The sequence below is a fragment of the Callithrix jacchus genome, chromosome 10 (genome assembly GCF_049354715.1).
Source record: "Callithrix jacchus isolate 240 chromosome 10, calJac240_pri, whole genome shotgun sequence".
Classification (NCBI taxonomy): domain Eukaryota; kingdom Metazoa; phylum Chordata; class Mammalia; order Primates; family Cebidae; genus Callithrix; species Callithrix jacchus.
Genome location: NC_133511.1, coordinates 35452922 through 35462488, shown reverse-complemented (window position 1 = coordinate 35462488; position 9567 = coordinate 35452922). Strand labels below are relative to the sequence as shown.

Sequence of the window (9567 nt, the reverse complement as noted above, 5' to 3'; positions counted from 1 at the left end):
TTTTAAAAAAAAATTTTTGGTCAAGTGGTTTTATATTTATCTGTGCTAGCTACTAAGATGTCAAAATGTGGCACAAAGGTTTTAAACTATAAACCCAACCCGAGACAATGATTTTTGTTCGTGTGATTTTTTTGATAAATAAGGCATTTAACATTGTTGATTAAATGAAAACAGCCCAATCCAAAGTTATCAGTAGAAAAAAACTATTAATAATAAATTAGGTAAAAGTAACAAGTGTAAAATATGAGGTTGTCATATAAGTTAAATCTTAACATTGTTTTAAATCAAATAATGGATATTGAATGTCTGGGTAATTATCAATTTTTAAACTAAATTATTAGAAACATTTGTAATAACCTACCATGGGCTAGCATAAACAGACTCTAATTTAGCTGTAAACTCCAACTTGGCTTCCCCCTCCTTACCACAGCCCTTTTGGGTACATAACTGGGTCATGCTGCACTTAAAAGCATTGAAGCTACTGTTCGTAACACTTGTAACCACTGTAACTGCATCCTGCTTCCCTCCCCCCTGCTACTGTATGGAAACCACCTGTGCCAGCAGCCCCTTCCTCTAACCTGCTTTTCTGCTTCTGTAAAATTCCACTTCAGCTAGGTATTCCACCCCCCACCAACCTAAATCAAGGTATAAAAGATAATCAGGCCCCTTCATCAGGGCTGAGAGAATTTTGAGCATTAGCGGGTTCTCGGTCACTGGCAAATTAATAAAGGACTCTTAATGTGGAACTCAGAGCATGGTGCGTTCTTTGGACTTGCTGAGTTACAACACATTTTTCAAATAATTATAAGATGGTTCTCATCTATAAAATCCTGATGTGACAATTAAAGATTTTCTTCTTCCTAGGTTTTCTCAAAAAAATGTATCACCAGAAGTCAAAATTTTAGTTAATATGTGATGTTACATATAAAACGTGCCAAAATAAGAAGTATTCTTATGAAAAAAGAAAAATTGTAAGAAATTAAAATGAAAATAATCATTCATTTCAAAGATTATTAAAAGATTACTTATGAAACAAGGTAAAGGAAACTAGTAAGTAAGAGATTTAAAGAAAGATATAAAGAGGTATTTTTGGAAAGAAAGATTACAAGGAAAATAACTTTGTATAAAAAAAACTCTTGTGTGATTGAGTTTTATCCTAAAATGAAATGGCTGGTTATTTAAGAAAGAGGATGTTTAGGACAAAACAGAAACTCCAAGCATGCTGTAATTGGTTTGTGTAATAATGAGCTTCATTTAAAGAAATAATTTTTTAAAATTTTTGTATGTAATTTAGTTGGCTAGAATGGAAAGAAAATTATTCACAATAGCCTTTCTAAAAGATTGGGCTTTGATTTTTAAACTACACTAAAAGAAAACCAAAAATTGGTTAGAACAACGAGATGTTATTAAGCATTGATTTAATGACGTTTTAAGCTGTTTTTAATGTTTAATTCTTTAATCTGTTTCTAAAAAGTTTCTCATATTAATATCTCAAAAGTTCACTTTCTGCTGTTACCTCACTTCTTCCAGCTTGCTCAGCTTATTCTTCCTTTGAAAAAGCCTAGGGTAATAACTCTCTTCTTTAACTTTTGTTGGCTCTAGTAGCATTTGTTTTTCATCCCTGTAATTCTAAATCAGTTCTTATGGCCTGATGATGAAATGTTTTATCTTGAAAGGTTTTTTTTTTATTTTTTTTATTTAAAGGCAATGTTTTCATCCAGTATAACTTAATTCTATACTCTTGGCTTTCCTTAATATGTTTAGGGGTCATGGGCCCCTTGAAGGTTTGCTTAAAAATCAACTCTCAAAAGACCAATTGATTAAAGACAAGATATGCAGATTTGTTTGGAATATATACATAAGAGTTTTCAAAACAAAGGCCCAATATATAGCAGAAATTGTCTGTTTTTAATTACTTAGGTTTAACAAAGTATGGACAGTCATGTAAAAAATATGCTTGAAAAAAAGTGTATAATGTAGTTCTGGTAGACTTTGAGGGACTAGTCAACAAGGCCTGTCTGTCTAGATTCTTCTTAACCTTACTGAGTAAGCATTTTGTTCCTTTTAGCTATGGGACACCTATAACCTACAGTACAACAAGAAAGGTCAGATAATTTCTTTATTGTCAGTTCTTAGAAAGAAATGTGGAGAAAAAATCAGATTAATACTTTTAAAGTTTTATGGATATTTCTAAACAAAAAGATATAGATTCTAGGGCCTACCTGGAAAAGGAAGATTTTGATTTCTATGGCCAGACTTGAGGGAGAATGGAACTGAGGAACACAAGGGCAGGAAAAGGCCAAATAAAAAGCTTTATTTCTGAGGGTGCTTCTGAGGCTTTTATTTTGGGGTATTATCGTTTTCAGCCCCAATATATGTTCAAAGTCTTCAGTATAATTAGGCAACTTCCCATACTGCGGCTAAGAGTCACATGTTCTCCTGCTCAAGACCTCTGTGATATAGTGTTCACATTACACTGGGGGTATTCTTTCTGTATCTGACTAGTTAGAGGTTTTTTTTAAAATCAGATTTGACTGTCAGGTTATCCAAATAGGCTTCCCATAAGGAAAAACAGTCACTGAAGAAGGTTCCTTTTTTTGGTCATTGATAACTAGAATAATCCACAAACATTTTAAGATAATTCCTGTCTTGTTTTAGTTAGTTTTTAAATATTATGACAAAACTGAACTTTAAAAGGTAAGGTTTGTATATCCACGTGACTTCCTATGTTGTTAAGGTCTTTTTATTTCACTCTGGTAAAATGAGGAACTTTTGTAATGGCCTGTGATTCTTTTGTAATCAAAGATTTTGAGCTTTCTAACATCTTTTGATGGACAGCCTCAAAAGTCAAATACTGAATAAAGTCTCTGACTTAGACTTATAGCTGGGGGCTTATCAGCACTATAAAAACTAAGCTCTGCAAGGTTGTAAAATCTTCCAGCTTCCAGGTAAGTCATGAACTTCAATATTACCCTCTCCAGATTGGTTATTGCACATCAGCTGAGAGACCCCTCCAGCCACATCCAAAAGGGTCTTTATCAAATAGTGTAAGTTAACCCTTGTGCTGTTAAGTTGCAGGGGTTTGACTCCTGAGTACTCCTATCTCATCTAAAAGATAGCACTGGCTCCTGATGAATTTTAAATGTTAATGCTGATATCTGGCACCAAATTCTAGTTAATGAAAGCCCCACCTTCACATCTGGGAGAAGATGACAGTCAAAACAAATTGGTAAGACTATACTTTTAGGGATTATTTCTATAGTGTGTTACTAGAGAAGTTTCTCTGAACGTGTAGAGCACCAGAAACCACTGAATGATGCAGCATTCACTCCTGAATGGGAAACCAGCTTGTGGTGTTGCTTTGCCTTGCCACAACTGCCGTTTGCTGTTGATGATAATTCCTCTCTTCCTCTGGGAGTATAAGAGGGAGAGGATGCATTTAGAGTGGTTTTTAAATTAAAAAAAGGAAAAAAAAAACCTGAGCTGGGCATGGTAGATCACACCTGAGAGCTCAGTAGTTCAAGATCAGCCTGTGGGCAACATGGCAAAAACCCATCTCTACAAATAATCCAAATTAGCTGGGTATGTTGGCATGTACCTGTAGTCCCAGTTACTTGGGGGGCCTTGCAGTAGGATTGCTTTATCCCAGAAGGTCGACGCTGCAGTGAGTGGATATGGCACCACTGCTCTCCAGCCTGGGTGACAAAGTGAGATCCTGTTTCAAAAAAAAAAAATGCCTTCATGTGACATTGGGCTAGGCCTGTATACAGACATAAAGACTACATACATTATTTATCCTCTCTTCTTAAAATAATTTATTCTATGCCGTAATACTAGATAATTTAAGTGTTAGTTACCTTAGAGTTCTTTTTCTGTCATTGTCAGAGCTAGGCAGGGCTTATGTCCTTTGTGTTTAAACACTTTTAATTCTGGGCTGGGCACGATAGCTCACATCTGCACCCCTTTGGGAGACCAAGGCAGGTGGACTGCTTGAGGCCAGGAGTTGAGACCAGCCTGGCCAAGGTGGTAAAACCCTGTCTCTACTAAAAAAAGAAAAATTAGTTGTGCATAGTGGCACATCCATGTAGCCCCAGCTACTTGGAAGGCAGAGGTAGGAAGATCACTTGAACTTGGGAGGTGGAAGTTGCAGGCAGCTGAGATTATGTCACTGCATTCCAGCCTAGGCAAAAAAGACATGGTTCCAAAAAATGCTATTTTTTTATATTGCTTATAAAATTGGGTAAAACAACTAAAATTACCTTTCTCTATTGGTATCTCCAAAATTTAAAGCTATTTTAAATCCCGCTGGTGCCAATCTGTTCTTGTGGCTAATATCCTACTGGTAAAGTTATATAAACACCTTTTCTCACAGGTGCAAGCACTCATGTAGAAAAGTTGAGCATGCGGGACTATAAGGGCAAATTTTGAGGGATAAAATTAGTTAAGCCTCTTCGATTAAGGAGAGGCACACATCCCCAGACAGCTGACAAAATAAGAAACTTTGCCTTCTGGGTTATTTCCATCCATCCCAACTATAAAGAATTTTCTACTCTCCATAAACTTAAAAGAAAATTACTGAGACGATATTAAGATACTTTAGTGACAAAGCCACCTGGGTAGAGTGCTCCAACTTCTGAAATATATACAGATAAATATAGAAAGCTGTTTTAAATCAGACAGTACAAATTACTAAAAAGACCACACAAAAAAAAAAACTTTGTGAAATAACAAGTCTCTAAATCGATTAGCTTAAATGGTTTCACGTAGCTATGCACTAGAGTCTGTAACTGAAAGCACAATTATGCTGGCTCAACAATAAAAGTTGTTTAAGAAAAACTTAAGCTAAATTAACTTAAAAGAATTCAATTGAGCAATGAATGTTTGCAAATTGGTCTGCCTCCTGAGCCAGAGTAGACTCAGAGACTCAGTGCAGCGATGTGGTGGAAGAAGGTTTATGGACAGAAAAAGGAAAGTGATATACAGAAAATTGAAGGGAGGTACAGAAACAGTTGGATTGGTTACAGTTCAACATTTTTCTTATTTGAACATGGTTTCTACATTTAGCCAAATCTCAGTGATTGGCAAAAATGTAGGCTACAGTCTGTTTACACATTTACTTGTTATAGTTCAAGGGAAACATTTGTAAGGAGGGAGCTTTAGGCTAAACTCTATTTAACAATTTTCCCCTTTTGGTCATCCTCTCCATTTTGAGGGATTGGCCAAACTAGTCTTTGATGTCCCTATTACTATGTACTTGTTTGGTCTTGAAACCCACTGGGACGTAGCAGAACAGTTGGTTTTATAAGTTGGGAACAACTTCAGATTATTTTAGTTTTGTAAGGGTTAGAGTAAAGGATACCTTCTTATGCCGGAACATCCTTTTTATAGGAGAAAAAAGCAAAACCTGGTCTGTTCAAGGATCTGTGTGTTTCCTTGAAGATCGTGTCACATTTAGCATGAGTGACTCCATTTTGGTTTGGTGTGGTCTCTTGGGCCTAGTGTATGAGATCAGTGTAAAACAGTGGCCTCTCATAATTTTGTTTAAAAATTCCCCCCTTTTGGTCAGGTTCTCACTTAGGTGATTGAGACTGTGGCCAAAATTTAGAGTCTTAGTGCCACTCTCGGTTACCATGACTTTGGGTTTCCAGTCTCAGCATGTCATTTATAGGTTACAGTGTATCATGATCACAGTTTTTTTTTTTTCCAGCTCTGTGATTCCAGCTAAAGAGAGACCATTTGACATTCCAGAGATGTCTGCATGGAAACATTTAAAATTTTAAAGAGAATACAGTGTACCAGGAAGACTATGATTACTATCAGGAAGATAATAACAAGACTTTGGAGTAGTTCCTTACTTAGTGTCCTCGTGAACCGTACCATCTAAAATCAAAAGAATGAGCTAAATAGTCTGCTCACTTAATTAAGCAGTCTTTTCATTAATGCAGTACAACTGTATATACTTGATGTGATGTATTTATCCATAGGCCACACATGTCAGCAACTGTCATCTAGTTTTATGTCCTCGGCAGCTTGACCTTATTACCACATGGTAGTACTTTCTCTTGGTCTCCACCATTTAGAGGATAGGACTTTTGGAGTTTGTGTCAGAGTTCTAAAATTTATCGTGAGCAGTTAAAAAGCCTTCACATGTTCGAAATCGGCTCCTCTAGGCTCCTTCTGGGAAGAGCAATGGAAACTGCTCAGTACTGTGGCCTAGTGGCTAAGGTTTTGCCTTTTTACAGTGGCAGCCTGGTTTCAATTCTTGGCTCAAAGAATGAGCTCTTTCTGATTTGATATCTGTGACCTTTGTCATCTGTTGATTCTCTTTGCCGCTATCAACAACTTCTGACTGCCATCGTGAAATTTTTTTCCTCTGGGCTAACTTTGGAGGTTCTAGATTTTGTAAAAATTGCTTACTACCTCTGAAATTATCCCATACACTAGTGGTTAAGTCATAACCTTAGTTAGGGCTTTTTAATTTCACCTGGGAGATTACTTTTGTAAAAGTTCAAAAGCCAGAAATATTGGCTATTTGGCCTAGCTAAAGTCAGTTAACAAGAGATTTAAATCACTTTTTTAAAAACAGTACTATAGTTAAAAGTCAGCTGATGTAAAATAGGATATCCAAGATATAGTTATATTTAAAACTCCATCATTTTTTTTCTCTTCTTGGATTGTATTTTTCTGGAAAAAAAAGTTTTCTTTTTCTCTCTTCAGTCAACTCAATTATTTTTCTCCATTTTGTCTTGCCATTCTTAATGCACACACGAGGGGACCTAAGATAACTTCTAACAGCCTGGGGCTCATTGGGTAAAACAGACAAGGCACCACAGACCCCGTTTTGGGAAAAACCTGTTTTCCTCATGAAACCCCAGGATTTGAAAGCAGGCAGATTCCTCGCTTGGCCATCTATGTTGTAACATGTATCAGTACTCAGTTTCCTCTGAAAGCTGAGTAATATTCCTGGGGGTTGTTAGAAGCTCTACTTCAGTTCCCACTTATGATGCCATCTGTTAAAAGAAAAACTTTAGCCAAATCAAATTTACAAAAATTTAATTAAGCAATGAATGATTCATGAATCAAGCAGCCTCTTGAGCCAGAGTAGGCTCAGAGAATCCAGCACAGCCACACGGTGGAAGATTTATGGATATAAAAAGTGACATGCTAAATACATAAGTGAGGTACAGTAACAGCTGGATTGGTTGCAGCTAGGCATTTGCCTTATTTGAACATGGCTTGAACAGTAGGCTATATTTGGCCAAAACCTGATGGTTGGCACAGGTGTAGGCTGTGGTCTGTTTACACTTCCACTTGTTGTAGTTCACAATGTACAGAGAGACTTTCAGGCTGAACTTAAAATATGTAAGGAGGCAGCTTTAGGATAAAATCTGATTTAACAAAGTAAAGTCAATTTTTTACCTCATCTTTGTATATCCAAAGTAGAGGATTAAGAAACGTATCTAGATCCTGCCATAGAAACAACTGTATCAATGTAGAATACAAATACGGTACAGTTGAACCATTTAAAATGTGCAATCATGGTCTCTTAGTATATGCATAGACTTGTATAGCCATCACCACCATCAATTTTAGAAGATTTTTATGATCCTGGAAAGAAAGTCTACATCATTTAGCCATTATCCACCAGTTTGCCCTTCCTCAGGTCTAGGGAAGCACCAGCCTACTTTGATTTTTTGTTTTGAGATGGAGTTTCGCTCTTGTTGCCTAGGTTGGAGTGAAGTGGCATGATCTCAGCTCACTCTAACCTTCATTTCCCGGGTTCAAGCAGTTCTTCTGCCTCAGCCTCTCGAGTAGCTGGGATTACAGGCATGTGCCATCACGGCCAGCTAGTTTTGTATTTTTAGTAGAGATGGGGTTTCTCCTTGTTGGTAAGGCTGGTCTCAAACACTCAACTTCAGGTGATCCACCTCCATTTGCCTCCGAAAGCACTGGGATTACAGACCTGAGTTACCCGACCCAGCCTCCTACTTTGTTTATATAGAGTTGCCTATTCTGGACATTTCATGTCACTGGAACCACACAACATGTGATGGTCTTTTGTGATTGGTTTATTTCACTTAGTATAACAGTTTCAGGCCCATCTTTGTTATAACATGTATCAGTACTCCATTTTCTCTCATTACTGAGTAATATTCCACTGTCTGAATATACCACTCATTTTATTTACCCATTCATCGGTTGTGGACCTTTGAGTTGTTTTTATTCTTTGGCTATTAATTATGTCCATTTTTGTGTTTTCATTTCTCTTGGGTGTATATTTACAAGTGGAATTGCTGGGTCATATCGTGACTCTATGTAACCTTTTGAGGAGGTGCCAATCTGTTTTCAAGAGTGACTGCACCATTTTACATCCCATCAGAATTGTAGAGGGTTCTGATTTCTTTGTATCTTTGCCAACATTTTTCACATTTTTTTATTTTAAAAAGATTTCATTTCTGGTAGTGTGAAGTGATACCTTATTCTGGTTCTATTTGCATTTCCCTAATGAGTAATTAAACATTTTTTTATATACTTAGGAGTGACTTGTGTATCTTCTTTGGAGAAATGTCTATTAAAATGCAGCCAATTTTTAAATGTGATTGGCTTTTTGCTTCTGAATTTTAAGGGTTCTTTATCTTAGGTGTAAGATTCTTAGCAGATCTAATTCTCAAATATTTTCTTTCACTTAATGTGTTGTTTTTTCATCTTGATGGTGTCTGTTCAAGTGCAGACATTTCAAATTTTGATAAAGTCTTGTTAATGTATTTTTTGCAACCACAAAGATTTATGTCTGTCTTTAAAATTTTTTATAGTTTTAGCTCATACATTTAGAGATTCTATTTTGAGTTAATTTTAGATATGACATATTCTCAGAGTCTATCTTTATTCTTTTGCATGTTGATCCAGTTGTCCCAGTGCCATTTGTTGAAAAAAACTATTCTTTTAAACAAATTAATATTCTAATTTAATTGTTGTTCTTTTTGGTACGCTTTCTAAAAAATCAGTTGACCATAAATGTTTATTTTTGGATTCTCAATTTTAATATGTTGGTTTATGTCTTCTGTTAGGCCAGTACCAAAGCAAATTTTAGAATCATTTTTCAGTCATGTTACTTACTAGTACCAGTTGTTTAAAGTAATAGAAGTTCAAGTACTAAGTTGCCCTTAATTTCACTGTTTGCTTCTTGAAGAAACATGTAATGAGCTTATATTATGGTAGCTTCATGCTTAACTTTTTGAGGAGCTGCCAGTTCATTTTTCAAAGTGGCTACAGCACTTTATAATCCCAGCAGCATTGTATAATGGTTTTAATTTCTTTACATTTTTGCTAATACTTATTTTTTGTCTTTTTTATAGAACAAAGATTTCATCCTATGGTGTAAAGTGGTTTTGATCTATATTTTCCTAATGACTAATTACATTAAGCATCTATGAATATACTTATTATTCATCTTTATATCTTCTTTGTGGAAAAGGTTATTCACAATTTTTGCCCATATTTTAATTGGCTTATCTTATTTATGAATTTTAAGGGTTCTTTATATATCCTAGATATAAGTTTCTTATC

General features: G+C 35.7%; 1 non-coding gene across 1 annotated transcript; it reads left to right on the top strand.

Moving 5' to 3' along the window:
- The first annotated feature begins 3231 nt into the window (after window positions 1-3231).
- LOC118145845 (small nucleolar RNA U3) lies at window positions 3232-3449 on the top strand. The gene has a single exon (XR_004731347.3). It is a non-coding gene; the product is annotated as a small nucleolar RNA U3 (small nucleolar RNA).
- Window positions 3450-9567: the final 6118 nt, after the last annotated feature.